Genomic DNA, 15,999 nt, shown 5'->3' on the forward strand with positions numbered 1-15,999 from the left:
CTGCCATGATTGTACGTTTCCGGAGGCTTTCCCAGTCATGCAGAACTATAAGTCAATTAAACCTCTTTTCTTTATAAATTACCCAGTCTTGAGTATTTCTTCATAGCAGTGTGACAACACTAATACACCTTCTCTTAGAGATACACACCTTCTCTTAGAGACTTGCTGAAGGGTTGGGATGCTCTAAGGAAATCAGTTTCCAGTTCTTCCACATTCGTGTGTGCTCTGCCTTAAAACTCAGCTGCTGGAGTATGCCAGGTATCTCAGCATTAGTCAGTTTTCAAATCCTAATCTGTTCCTACTCAACTTTCTTCCACTTTGCACAAACAGAATTCCTCTCACTGGCTGTTTCCATGCATTTCACCCTTGGCTAGTGACTTTGGAACTAGGATGATCAGGAAGTAATTGGAAAACAATGAAAATGATTCCAAAGTGACAGTACAAAACTGGAGAACATTCTGAATGGGAAGGAGATGAACTAAGGAACTAACAAGGAACCAGGTAAGCACAGAAGCTGAGGGTTAGTGGAGAAGTAAGGTAGAAACATGAAAGAAAATCATAGACTTTTACAACAGAAAGGGTAGTGGTGCCCACAGGTCCAAATGATGTAATACTGTTAAAGACCTAAGGATGAGATTCAAAGGTGGTAACCATGGAGACAGAGTGGCGGTAAATTCAAGAGGTATGTCAGAAACTCACCCAAACAGACAGATGACTAAATGGATAAGAGCATGGAGAATAAACATTAATGGTTCTAGCCCATGAACTGGATAACGGAGGACCCCAGTGATTGAGCTAGGAAGTACTGAAGGTGCAGTGATTGAGCTAGGAAGTACTGAAGGTGCAGTTAATCTAGAAAAGAGATACTAAAGGATTTATTTTGATTATGTTGCCTTTGGAAAATATTTGTAGCTTATGCTGGAGGAAAGAGACAAGGCATGTGATGATTCATCAAATCACACAGGGTCCCTCCATTCAGGATCCCTGACATGCACTGGGGCCTGTTGGGAAAGGGCAGGATCGGGCGTAGAACATCAAGAAGAATAGCTAATGCATGCTAGGCTTCATACCTGTGTGATGGGTTGATTTGTGCGGTAAACCACCATGGCACATATTTACCTATATAACAAACTTGCACATCTTGCACATGGACTGCCAACTAAAATAAAAGTGAATAACCCTGACTGAGAACAAAGAAAAGAGCTGCTGTTAATCTTTTAGTTGGGCAAGGTTTCCAACAAGTATCCCACCTGTCAAGTCCCACATTACCAAGAAATCAAGCTTCTTATTAATTTTGTTATTTGCATGTAAGAACTCATTATTCACTGCCTGGACCAGGCCTGATGGTTTATTGTATGTTCCCAAATTATACTGCTTTGGATTTCTTCTCTCTCTAAAAAATTCTTTCTAAATGAGATCCTACATGCTTCCATGTCTAAGTTAAACTTTGTGATTTGCCCTTTTTTGGTATAACTATGTAATGTACCAACATTTGGTAAGTTTCCCTTACTCTTCCTATTAGCTGTGTCTTGAAATAATGATGCACATCTCCAAATGATAGCAGCCAGAGATGCACAAGCAACAACAGATATTGACTTGACTATAAGAGTAATCAGTCGTAAGGGGCTAAGTACAGGAATGAATTCCATAGCTGATTTGTAGAAAATCACCATAATTAGAAGTGGGAAGAGAAGTCAGACTAATGGCAGAAAAGGGGTGCTCAACAGTGCTCAGGCAGAAAACAGGACGGTATCATGAACAGTGAGAGGCATGGGGACTTCCAGAACATGTGGGTTTTATTTTCCCATGCCTGAGCAATTTTGTTCTAGGTCCTTCGAAGGTGCTGGGTATATGGTCCCATGATATGGTCACTTATTATAGGGTCATATCGCAGAGTAATACAATCTGATGATCATCAACACCCCATAGGACAAAATTCACATGACCTGGGTTCAAACAAATATGATGAGGCCGAGAAAAATGCGATTTCTTACAAATGTATTCAGGCAGGACATGGGGATAGCAATGGGCTTGAATAATCTCCCTTCGGTGTTAAGAATGTTCCGAAAGTGGTTTACGGTGATGATCACACAACTTGATGATTTAATAAAAACCAATAACTTGGTGAATTAAATGCAATGTAAAATAAACAGCAAAAAACCTGTAAACATGTTTTTAATCAATATTTACATAAAAGAAAGGGTTCTAAGAAGCTAGGAATGTAAGGAATGTCTTTAATTATTTAAAGAAGGCCTCTGAGAGTCACTATATTCCCTCCAATGGAGCTTATCAAATGTACAATTCAGTATGACATATGTTCTATAGACACTATTGTACCAGGGATGCTTCATTTCCTATTAATGTCTGGGTAGTCCACGGGAGTACTTTTTGCTGGAAAATAATTTGGAATTAGTCACTCAGCTACTTCTATGCTACTATGGCTACTAAAACCCCAAATCTCATCACTTACAGTCTGGGTGCAATTGTGGTTGTTGATGGTGACAACATGGGATTGCCAACACTCAGCAGGGAGGTGTCCCATCTAGGCTGGTAAATCAGCAGGCAGTCTTCTGACCACACACCTCGGGGGAAAGTCATACCCCAGGAAAAATAACTTACAGTGTTCCTCTTTTGTTTCCTTGTTTTATTCATTCTTATAGCATTTACAGAATAAGGAAAGGAGGAAGAGAAAAGAAAAGTCAAATCCGAGTCTTTGTTTTCATTATTCGACTCCTATAAATAAAGATTTGCTTACTTCTAATTATTCTGTGTGCCTCTGGCTCTCAGTAGGCAGTCAAATACTACATAAGCAGTGTTAATCTATTTTCTATTTTCAATAGTAACCAAGGATACGAGCACACTGAAACCTGAAAAATATTTTAACATGAATAAATATGACTCAGATTTTACCAAAAGGCAATGTTTTGTCTCCCAGGGTCTCTATAAAATTTACTTATTGCAGAAATGTCTTATACCAGCTGGTGGTCAAAATTCCAGCATGTTCCATGATGTTTCTGGTCACTGAATGCTTTGAAGACCAAAATTAAATGTCAAGTGCAATACTAAATCTTGATAGTGTTAATTCCAAGGTAAGACTACCTTTCTTCCCTACCCTATCTCTAGCTAAGACTTGCTTTTTTTGGTCCTGAAATGGAGGGCACAAACAGGGAAGTGTCTGGCTTTCTCAGTTGTCCTCCTCCCTCATTCCCCCTGCTGTGGTTACATGTCTCCCCACCTGAAGAGTAGCAGGAAAGGAAGGCAAAAAGGAACAGAAGGTTCTTCTATCACTGGTACTGACATGAGTTCCTGGAAGCCAGCGAGCTGGATTGCCCCTCATCTGCAACTCCTGAAAGGTTGGTGGTATTTTCTCTCCCTCCAACTGATTTTCCAGTGGTGCCACTCTGATAGGGTCCCTTCTTCATCCCAGCAGATTTTGTGGGCCAAAATGGCAGGAAGTTTTCCTCCTGCTGGTCCTATCCAGTCATTAAGGTTATCTGGTCATGCATATTAGTTTGAAGGACTCTGGAAGTGAAGGCTAAATGAACACATCCCCCTCGCCTGTGAGCTCAGAATTCCCTGGAGTACGTCAGGCAGGGGTCAGGTTCCAGCCTCTCATGCCTCCAATGGATGCACAATCAAATATCAACCTCTCTGAGGGATGTCGCTGAATCCTCCTTACTGGACTGAGGCCAAGAGACATGCATTCCATGTCAGTTTCTTTGTTTCATTTAGGGAACAAGAAAAAAGAAAACCTAAACCTGCTGGGGAAGAGGTAGGGATACAAATGCCACAGAAACCTCTTCATAAGCCCAACCTCTCTCCTTGCTGTGAGGCCAGAGAACCATAAGGTTCCCAGCTATCTACATGGAAAAATCTTACAAGATGCCTCTTTTTTTTTTTTTTTTTTTTTTTTTTGCATCTCATTTGATGATGCTGTCAAATGAATATCCTGTTACCATAAATATTCTCCAGAATAATTTATCTTAATATGTGGTTGGGGGACTTTGGAGTAAGACAGACATGGCATTCTGATTCCAGCACCCACTAGCTGTGTGACCTTCAAAAAGTGCTTAATCACTTGCGACGCCAGATTTTTCAGCAGTAAGGCAGGCAGAAGTATAAATCCCAGGCCCCTCTAATCAATAACTCTTTACTGATTAGTATAATGTCCCAGTGCGTGTTGCCTGGCAAAAAGAAATAGATGCTTCCTTTTGGCAATTTTGAGAGGGCAGAAGTGAAAAGATTTTACTTTACAGAGCTATGAAAACCATGGTGCTTTAAGGTCATGAGAAACACAGATTTTGGTATATGAATCTGTGTAGATACTTAATGAAATTGTTCAGGGTTGAACCTACCTGATTTTTGATATTCCTATAACTCTGCCAACCATGAGAGGCATTGCACAGGAACTCACTAGCTAACACTGGGCATATCTTCATACTTGGGCCTTTATCTAGAAAGAGCTCAGTAGAGACTGTTCGTAGAAAATCCTGGAGTCCCACTGAAAAACAGCATATGCAATCAGAGATTAACAAGCAAAGACTCATTCTCGAAGACTGGACATGCAGCAAATGCAAGAGCAAATTCCTAGGCTTGATAATTAGGGTCCTGAATCAAGGAACAAGCATCTCAACACAAAGCAGGCAAGTTGGACGAGAGGAACACAGTGCTCACACAAGGGTTCTCCTCTTAGCCATGCAGAAGGAATGGGTCTGGAGCCCCAGAATCCAGTTTGTAGTCTCCATCTTGCATCACCCACAACTGCAAAAAATAATCAGCAGTGAGCTCTGGATACATTCACAATAGACTCAACTATTCTCCTCCAAGTCATTTGTCAATTTTATAAAGTGTAGAAACATTAAAAAGCCAAACCTGTCTCAAATCTCTCATTTGGGGACCCTCGGCTACTTTTATTTTTTTTAGACAGACTCTCACTGTCTTGCCCAGGCTGGAGTGCAGTGGCCCGATCTCAGCTCATTGCAACCTCCGCCTCCTGGGTGCAAGCAATTCTTCTGTCTCAGTTTTCCATGTAGCTGGATCTACAGGCAAATGCCACCAGGCCTGGCTAACTATTTTTGTGTTTTTAGTAGAGACAGGGTTTCATAATGTTGCCCAGGCTGGTCTTGAACTCCAGAGCTCAGGCAATCAACCTGCCTCAGCCTCCAAAAGTACTAGCATCATAGGCGTGAACCACCACACCCAGCCTATTTGTGGTTTTCAATTATCATTCACTTCCCATTCTTCAGGAGTAGGTTTAATCACAGCATTTTCCTTGCTATATTGCATTTCCATGTTTCAAGCTATAGCTCTATTATTAAACCAAACGCAAGTCCTCATAAATTACTTTTTTTAAACTGGTATCCAAGTTTACTCCAGAAGGAATGAGTCATTGAAACTGATTGCCTCTAAGATTCTTTCAGAGTGGTTTCAATGGCCCTAGGAAATTGATTTGAAATAGATGCTTTCCAAATGTTATTGTTTTATGTAATACGACAATCAAAAAAGCATATTCAATTAAAATGTGCCCACAAAAGAACAAAATTAAACAGGTAAAACAAAATACATACATATATTATAAATAAAGACCTTTAATCTGAAGTTTGTTAAAACCACACATACATCCAAAGAGAAGCAAGAGCCAACTAAAAATAAAATAAGAAAATCCACACATGCATATATCTATATGTATGTGTAAAAAAGTAATAAATATATTTACATCATAAATACAATGTCTTCACTTAATGTCAATAGATTCTCAGATTTCTTTTTCTTTTTTTTTCTTTGGAGATAGGGTCTCGCTATGGCTCCCAGACTGCAGTGCAGGGGCATAATCAGAGCTCATTGCAGCCTTGACCTCCCAGGGTTAAACGATCCTCATGCCTCATCTTGGAAAGCAGCTGTGACTACATGCATGCCATCGCATCTGGCTAATTTTTGTATTTTTTGGTAGAGATGTGCTTTCATCATGTTACCCAGGCTGGTCTTGAACTCTTGAGCTCAAGGAATCCACCTGCCTTGGCCTCCCAAAGTGATGGGATTACAGGTGTGAGCTTCCACATCTGGCCGATTCTCAGAAATTGCAACTTTAAGAAGACCAATATACAGCAGGTTGTTTCATTCAGTATTATTTTGTTATAAAGTTGAAGAGAGAAAAATTGGTTTTGTTACATACGACTTTGCTTGAAGTCACAGTTTGCAAAAACCTACCAACAATGTTAAGTGAGAACCTACTGTAATTATCTTTCCTCTTAACTTTGTTAATGACATGCATTTGCATTATTTTTAATAATATGTAAATTTGCGAATATATACAAACCAAACATATGTAAGTTATATATAAAAGCATTTTCTCTTAAGTTTTTAAAAATCAGACACACCAATTTATTATTTATATAGATTATATAATGTATTTATGTGTGTACATATACACACCCATCCTGTTTTTTAAAACAGGATGATTAAGATTTTTAAAATCTTAACTGTTGGAAGGACCTAAGATTCTCATTCTCTGAGTTTTACCCTGTAAATTTACTCTGGTTTTCAAATGTGTTTGGTGTCACACTGACTTGGCAAAGTCCCACAGCCTCACTAAATGATCGCTTCAAGAAAGTCAGTGGGGGAGGCAAAATTTAAATCACAATGGATCCTATGCCTAACAGCAGTCTGGCATTTCTAAACTGCGTTTGAGGGAGATACTTCTTTCTTTTTTAAGAGCATGTGTGATGTTCTCTGTTGAATAAGTTTGGGAATTGTGTTAACAAAAATAGGAAGGCCATCATTGACCACAGAAGTGGTAGTTTCAAGTGTACACATGGCTTGTGGATTGATGAAGCAAGGACCTATTCAGCATATTTTCCAGGTTAATGTGATTACAGGGAAGCTGAAAGAAGTGGCTATGCAATCAGCTTTCTGTTCCCTCCAGATGTTAGCATGCACCAGGAAGCACAGGAGTTGAATGGAAGTAAAATAAAGCCAGAAACTTTCAATTCTAGAACTGACTGGACAATGTTATCGCTGACATGCTACACTGATATCAGAATTGCAGAAAACAAATGTTTCTTGTTTATTTTTTGAAGCTTCTTTCTCTTTATTGTTTTTCCCCCTTCATTTGGCCATTCATACTTGTATTTTATTTTATCTGTTCACATGTGGTATTATTTACCATGTAAGAAATTTTGAAAATGCATAGAAAACATAATAATACGTAGGTTTTGCCTTTTGGCTCTTTTTGAGAAAGCAGACTAACGGAGGTTCAACTCTCCATCCTGATTGCTTTCAGGTATACGACTTGTGGCAAGGTGTGTCCGGAATTGCTGGGTTCTTGGTCTCACTGACTTCAAGAATGAAGCCGCAGACCCTCGCAATGAGTGTTACAGTTCTTAAAGATGGTATGTCTGGAGTTTGTGCCTTCAGATGTTCAGATGTGTCTGGAGCTTCTTCATTCTGGTAGGTTCTTGGTCTTGCTGACAGGAGTGAAGCTGCAGACCTTTGTGGTGAGTGTTACAGTTCATAAAGGCAGCATGGACCCAGAAAGTGAGCAGCAGCAAGATTTATTGCAAAGAGCGAAAGAACAAAGCTTCCACAGTGTGGAAAGAGACCCCAGGGTTGCACTGCTGGCTTGGGTGGCCTGCTTTTATTCCCTTATCTGACCCCACCCACATCCTGCTGATTGGTCCATTTCACAGAGAGCTGATTGGTCCGTTTTGACAGAATGCTGATTGGTGCATTTACAATCCTTGAGCTAGACACAGAGTGCTGATTGGTATGTTTACAATCCTTGAGCTAGACACAAAGTGGTAGAAAGAAAAGTTCTCCAAGTCCCCTCTAGGTTAGCTAGATACAGAGTACCAATTGGTGTATTTACAAACCTTGAGCTAGACACAGAGTGCTGATTAGTGTATTTACAATATCTTAGCTTGACATAAAGGTTCTCCAAGTCCCCACTAAATTCAGAAGACCAGCTGGCTTCACCTAGTGGATCTTCCACCTGGGCTGCAGGCCAGCCCAGAGCCCCGCCCGCTGCTCATCAGCCCTTGGGCGGTAGATGGGACCGGGCCCCATAGAGCAGCGGGCAACGTCCATGGGGGAGGCTGGGGTCCAGCGGCATCCCGCTGCAGAGGCAGGGCTGGGACATGGCGGGCAGCAGGTCCGGAGCCCTGTCCAGCCACGAGGCAGCTAAGTCCTGGGGAGAACTCCAGCCACAATGCCGGCCCCCCAGTACCCTCTGCAGGGGCTGGCCGGTGTGCTAAGGCCCTCACTGCCCCGGGCCGGGGTGCAGGCAGGCCGCAGCTCCTTGTGCCTGTGTGCAGGGTCCACGTAAACCATGCCTGCGCTCGTGGAAACTAACGCCACCCGCTAGCCTGCGTGCAGCACCTATTCCCGCCCCCCGCCTCTCCCTCCACACCTCCCAGCAAGCCGTGGGAGGCGGCTCCAGCCTCCGCCAGCCGAGAGGGGGGCTCCCACAGTGCCTTGGCGGGCTGAAGGGCTCCTCAAGAGCTGCCAGAGTGGACGCCTAGGCCGAAGAGGCTCTGAGAGTGAGGGCTGCTAGCAAGTTGCCACCTCTCAAAGGTACCTGACTTACCTCAAGCTCCATTTCTTTTTTTCTGTAAGAAGCAGCACTCTACTGTTTACCTTGCAAAGTTGCTGAGCTAATGAAATAAGATCATTTATAAAATTGTGACTACGTCCTAATTATATGAAAGACTGGTGGCTATTACAATAGTAGTTATGAAACAATGAGCCAGTTGTAACCATGAACAGCTAATCACTGTTTCACCTCAGACTCACAGCAGGTGCCCTTTATAATAGACTTCTGAAAAGTGATCAGAGCACCAAATAACTTGAATGAGATGTGACAGGACTAAGAGCCTTGCAGGTGGGCATGTAGTTTGTTCAGAAGCAGCGATGATGCAAGGCACACATTAGAGATGGCACGCAGCACTCTGCATGGTGAACTCCAGCTATGATTCTATTCAAGGAGAGACACTTCAGCGGGTAGTGCCAGTGGGTGCCCCTCATTGTGAATGTGGTGCAAGACACTGTTGAGGCCCAAGATGCTGGCATCCCCAGTTGTATCCATCATGGGTGCATGGACCCCTCACAGGTCCCGGAGGGAGGGGGCTATGCCAGAGGAAATATCAGGAAGGAAAGAAAAAAGGAAAAGAGGGAGGGAGGGCACGAGAGGGGGGAGTCAGTTTAGGAGGAAAGGAAGGGAAGGAAGCAGAGACGGAAGAAGTCAAGGAAGAGGATAGGAAGGAAGAACAACTGGAAAAGAGAGGAGGGAAGGAAGAGAAGGAAGCAGACAGCAAGAGAAGAAAGAGAGTTGAGGAGGAAGACAGGGAAAAAGAGAAGAAGGAAAGGAAGGGCAGGAAGGATATAGGGAAAGCTGAGGAGGAGGATAGGAGGAAGACAGGGAAAGAGAGGAGAAGGAACAGAAGAAAGGACAGAGGGAGAGTAGAGGAGGAGAGCATAAAGGAAGGCAGGGAAACAGAGAAGGGGGAAAGGAAAGGAGGCAAGAAGAGAAGGAGGGAGTCAAGGAGGAAGGCAGGACAGAAGACAAAGAAAGAGAGGAGGAAAGAAAGGGAGGGAAGGAGAAAGGGAGGGAGTCTAAGAGGAAAAGAGAAAACAAGACAGAAAAAGAAAAGGAAGGGATGGAAGGAGAAAGCGAGAAAGGGGCAAACGAGGAGCGAACTGTTTGGAGTTAGGAATCCTAAATCCTAGAACAATACGACATTAATGTGTTTTTGATGCCACCATACTGTAGTTTACTGGATTATATCAATTGTATCTTACAGTTGCCAGGAAAAGCAAATTATTGTCCCACAGGGAAAACAAAATTGTACAAAAATAAACTATAATTCATGGATGGAAATGCTTCTATGTCCATCTTTGGCTGTTGGAGAATTATGAAAAGCCAAAAGCTAACTTGTTATATGTGTACACACCACATCATTAGAACAAAATTTTATTCTTTTCCAATCTAGCTTGTGACAGAGAAGCATTCAGACGTTTTGTTTTCTTAAGCAGAGGAGCCTTCTGTCTTATGCAAAGACATGTTACTAGAAAGCGTAGAATGTAAAACTTATTAAAAAAATGATGTGAACTATGTTTTCATATCTGTGAAGAGCTTAAGTACATAAGGTTTCCCAATCTGTCTCTTCTACAACTGCTGTGAGGCCTTGTCATTTCATCAAATGGCACTGGGGCCTTTTTCCTCTTTGAAAAATACTTTATGAACCTAATGACTAAACGGAAATATAACATGGTTATGATACCAAAAAATAATAGTAATTATGATATGTGTGCATCCTTTTGTTTCCAGAGAATAGAAAGAAACTGGGAGGCAGAATTCTTAAGACTCCAGGTGGCAAATACTGTCATACTTACTGCAGATACCACAGCAGTGTGGGTGGAATGCATCCATTATGGAATTGTGTGCCACAAAAATATATGTTGGAGTCCTCTTCCCCATTACTTCGGAATGTGACCTTATTCGGAAACAGGATCTTGTCAGAGGAAATAAAATTGAAATGTGTCATTAGGGTTGTCCTTAGTCCAATAAGACTGGTGTTCTTTTAAAGGAGAAAATTTGGTCACAGAGATACACATAGATGCAAGATGACAGGACAAGTTACAGGGAAAGGAAAGCCACGGTCAAGGGGTGAGGAGAGAGGCCTGGAGTAAGTCCTTTCCTCACAGCCCACAGAAGGAATTAAGCGTGCTGACATCTTGATTTGGGACTTTTGGCCTCCAAATCTGTGAGACAATACATGTCTGCTGTTTAGGTCAGTTTGTAGTACATTACCATAGCAGTTATAGCCAACAAATACAGAAACCATTAGTAACTGCATTTGAGTCACAAGTTCCTTCCTAATTTGCTCATAACTTGCCTTCTCTGAAATCCAGTCCTCAAAGGGAAATCACGACTGCATTAAAGGGTGAAGCTCTCTTATAGTATTAGCTCTAAAAACACATAATTTTATTGACTATATACTATGTATTAGTACAAAGGGCTTGACCTGCCTCACCTCCTGTATAACCTCCATTTTCACCCAGGAGGAAACAGATACAGGGGCACTTTGTCTATCACAGGTGATAAGCGTTCTTGCTGAATCTAGGGATACCCCCATCCACTACGTAGGCACTAAACTAGAAATATACCCTAATGTTTTTACACCTGCATTTTTTGTCTTTTCCCCCTTTTGTGGAGAATGGGGTCTTGCTATACTGCCCAGGCATGTCTTAAACTCCTGGGCTCAAGCTACCTTCCAACCCCCACCTCCATCTCCTTAAGTACTGGGATTGCAGGTGTGAGCCACTGCGCCCAGCATACTGATGTTTTTGTGTTTTTTTTCTTTGAAACGGAGTCCTGCTCTGTCGCCCAGGCTGGGGTGCAATGGCGCAATCTCGGCTAACTGCAACCTCTGCCTCCCAGGTTGAAGCAACTCTCCTGCCTCAGCCTCCCGAGTAGCTAGGATTACAGGACTGTGCCACCACACCCAGCTAATTTTTGTATTTTTAGTAGAGACGGGGTTTCATCATGTTAGCCAGGCTGGTCTTGAACTCCCAATCTCAGGTGATGCACCCGCCTCAGATTCCCAAAATGCTGGGATTACAGGCATAAGTCACCACGCCAGGCCACATTTGTTGTCTTAAAGATTTATTATTTCCGCTTCCCAAAGGGCCAATCCTTGTCCTTAAACATGAATATACCATATAAAAGAACACGAAATAGAAACAGGGACAAAAAAGAATTTTTCCAACGATGGCTAAAGGAGAGAGAGAAATAAAAGCTGTTTAGGTTACATTTGAAAAGTTTAAAAAGGAAGAAAACTCAGAGTATACCAAAAGGCAGACAATACCTAAGAAGGAATAACCAGCCAGACATGTTGACGGTTAGTATTATTTCAGCATCCTCCTTACGCAGCCTGGCTTTGCTCTGGGGCTAAGCACCAGCCAGGTACAGAGGTTGCGGAGTCTCTCCGCACACTGCTCATGCGCGGCCGCCGCTCAGGTCGCAGTTCTGGACCACGGGGCCCGTAGGCCAAGAGGACAGAAACCCACCCACGGTTCAAGGACTTGCATTCCAGGCTCGGGCGAACCACCCGTGACGAATGTCATTTGTCTGCAACCTAATGGCTCGCAGTCATGCCGCCCTGAGCATCTTCAACTCCCTCTCCCCAGTCGACAGCCCCTTGCATGGTCCCTCCATTCTCCTTCACACCCTTGATCCAACTGGAGCAGTCAATTTGCTCCCGGCGAGGGCCTCGGCTCTGCGCGGCCGCTGGTTGACTAGCTTGGCCCAATTCCATTGTGAAGTGAGAAGGAATGGATGCAGGTAAAAGCTTCGCGCCGCTCGCACAGCATCCCGGGTCTGCCGGGGCTACAGCGGCTAAAGCCCGAGGTGCGCGTGCGCGAAGCAGCACTAGGCAGCCCAGGAGGCGGGGGCTACTAGCAGGTGGAGGGGCCGCCCCATGCGCATAAGCAGAGCCTCCAGGGACGCGCGAGGAAGTCCTGAGTGCGCGTGCGCGGGGGGTGGGGTGGGGCGGCTGCAGGCGCACTTCTTTTTCTGCACCACCCATACCCAGAAGGCCGTAATGGGGCTGTGTCCACGCTCTCGCCCCGGAAGCAGCCCTTCACCCACCTCATCTCTGACATGGAGGGACTTCTTGGTGGGTAGTCTGAGGCCACCGTCTCTCGTGAGGGCGGTCTTGTGTGGGCGTCAGGACTGTCGGCGGGGGGTATGTCACGGCTGGGTTGCCGCGACTGGGCGGTGTTCGAGCCAGGGACCCGCCGGCTACCGTGCGCTGTGCAGGGAGCAGGCCCCAAGGTGGAGCGGTTGCCAGCAGCGCCGGCAGGCTGGGCTGGTGGCCAGTGGTCGCGGCGTCTGTGAGGTCCTAGCACCTGCTTCCGGTCGCCGTATGCGTGGGACCGGAGCACATAGGTGCGGTACCTTGGGACTACCGGGAGGGCGCGGGGCTCTGCGTCCTCTACACAGAGCGGGATGGGTCCGTACTTCTGTCCTCTCTTTTGTTACCCAGGCATGCGGCCTTGAGCGGTGCCCAGCCTTGAAGTGTTGCACCTCACACTTGAGGGCATTAGCTGTGGGTATCTGGCCGCAGACCCTGACCCAAACCAGGTATGAAGAAAAGGTAGGCTTGAGAGAAGGTGCTGCTTTACCGGTCCAACAGAGTGTCCGAACTCCTGCCTCAGCATCCGGAGTAGCTGGGATTATAGGACTGCGCCTCGCACGCAGCTAATTTTTGTATTTTTATTAGAAATGGGGTTTCACCATTTCTGCACACCAAGAGATGTTTGTCACTGCGGCGGCCGTGAACAGCTCGCACTGCACTCCAGCCATTTATTATTTATTTCGTATACAATTAACGACACAAGCTTTGAGTAAACAAGCTTTGAGTAAACACACTTGTGGATAATTGACGTGGTTAAGAGAATAGTTCTAGGAATGATGACAGCTCAGGTATTGAGGTCTAAGGCAAATACCATTAGGGGGCAGTCTCCCTAGTCAGCCTCCCCCAAAGAGGGCCATCTGGCTCCAAGGTTAGTTAATGGAGGTAGGGTAAACAGACTTAACTGGGAAGCCTCTATTGCCGCTAGTATTTACTCTATGACCTACTGCTGTAAGGTGAGAACCGGCCGCCTTTAGCCTGTTCAGTTATTTCAGCCGTCCAAAAATGTTTGTGACTATTCCCTATAACTTTCCCTAATATTTCCCTGTAATATTTCTGCCTCCAGCTTGAGTGAATGCCCAACATAGCCTCAGTTTTGCTGTTTGCAAAATAGCGTGGTTGATGCTGAGGGCGCACCTTGATGGAAGCATCCTACATGGTAGCGGTTCTTCACCAGGCAGGGTTTTGCCTCCCTGAGAGCATCCTGTAATGGCATGTCAGGAGACATTTTGGATGTCACAGCTGGCCTGGAGGGATGGGGTCACTGGCATTTAGTGGGGTCCTGACCAGGGATGGTACTAAATTTCTGCAGTGCACAGGAATGTCCTATGCAACCATAAGAAATTACCCACGGGGTCAACAGTGTAGAGGCACAGAAGATCTGCCAAGTGGCCTGGCTGCTAAGGGTAATCAACACCAGAGACATCACCTGGGAGCCACTTGTAAATGTAGAAGCAGCGATTCCATTCTACCCCAGCCCAGTGAGAATCTGCATTTTAACACAAGTGCATGAGTGTTTGAGAACCTACTGTAAGGATCTGAGACATTAACAAACCCGGTCATAGCACATGTGAACTTCACCAGCCAAGAGGAATTCAAGTAGAATTCAAAGAATAAAACCCTGTTTTAAACTCAAGACAGAATTACGCTGAGCTTTACCCAAAGCCTCAACAGAATTAACACTGGGAAACATATGTTGAAACCTCATGTTCACCAGAGGCTTCACAGATCTGTAAACCTTCCTGCATACTCTGTGTATGTGTAGACTGTTGACCTGCTTGTTTATGTATATAATTTCTTCATTTCAAAACTCTGCCCATTAGGATAAAGAATTTGCATTTCACTAATTTAAAAAAAGAAAAAATCCTTCAGGTCAGAGAGGTAAAGCTACTAGCCGAAGTCACACAGCTAGTAAGCCAAGCTGAGATATGACTCAGGATTGATCCGATTCTAAATATAAATGATGTTGAGCTCATCTTAAATTGTGAATGTGACCTTGTTCCTGCTTATCATATTGCTGGGTAGCTCACTTGAATTTTCTTTTAAAAAGGCACACAAAAACCAGTCTCTTCATTTTATGAACACAGAGATACAAATTGATGAATTCCAAAGGAAAAATACTCCCTATAGAGGTCGCTAATTGGAGCCAACGGTGTACACAGCTACTAAATTTGAAATGAGTCATTTTCAGAAAACTTCTGGGATACGTAAGTATAGATTGTAGACATGATTTTTCCTTCTTCGGTTGTCAAAAAGTTAAATTGTCGAATATATTTCTTACCTTCTAATGGAAGGTCCAGAGAACCTGTTCTGGGAGTCTCATGAATATTAAGGCCAAACAAGATATCTCATCAAAATTAAATTTATTAAACTTCTAAATGAGCTTGATTCCTAATTCTGATTCTAAACTTGCACAAAGTAATGCCCTAAAGTGATGAATGTGACTTAAATGGAATTTACAAGGGTGGAGCTCACGTTGTTACCCAATTCTCTGATCTAGTCAGATAACCAAGATTTAGTGCTATTTGGAAAAATATGCCATAGCACTTTTTATTCCCTTCCCTCATTTTCTATCGATTTCCTCCTTTCCTGCCCTACCTCTTCTTTGAGGTGGTAAGGCCTTGCAAAACTTGCTTGGCAATATACTTTTGCTTATGCCGTTCTTTCTCACAAAATGTATGAATAGAAACTACAGCCTTCCAAAGTATACCACTTTAATCTACCAGATTATGCCTGTTGTCATTCTTTAGTACCTTACTTCAGTATATCTCTTGTTTGCATAACAATCTATCATCAGTTTATAATGAGTTATTTTGCAGTAGGTCTGTTTTTTGTGAATTTTGAATGCATTTTCCTAGGAAGTTGTGTTTGTTGATGTAGCCCCAATACTTGCTTACTTGGGAAAGTAAAATTACAAACAAATAGTTGCATGAAGAATGGTTATCATTACAGAAGACGCTTGTTTAATCAGAGAATGAGGAAGTAAATGGAAATTTTACAGGAAATGTTGACCAGGAAGAAAACCAGGGCACTTTCCCATGCTTTTGACATGTATGATGCTGTTAGTTGTCCTTTTTTTTTTTTTTAATTTTAATTTTTATTTTTAAAAAGCACCTGTGGGATTTGATTTCTCTTGACCGAGGAAACAGTCAGTTATGATTCAATTAATATTAATAACTCTAATAACTCTGGCTCTCGAATGCCATTCAGAAAAGGAGAAGAAGGGACTGAGATTAGTTATAAACTGGAACAAGATTTTGAATGAAGATGGCAAGTATTAAACTATCTCAGCAGCTGGACAGGAGGGATG

This window comes from Macaca fascicularis, chromosome Y, assembly GCF_037993035.2.
Source record: "Macaca fascicularis isolate 582-1 chromosome Y, T2T-MFA8v1.1".
NCBI lineage: Eukaryota > Metazoa > Chordata > Mammalia > Primates > Cercopithecidae > Macaca > Macaca fascicularis.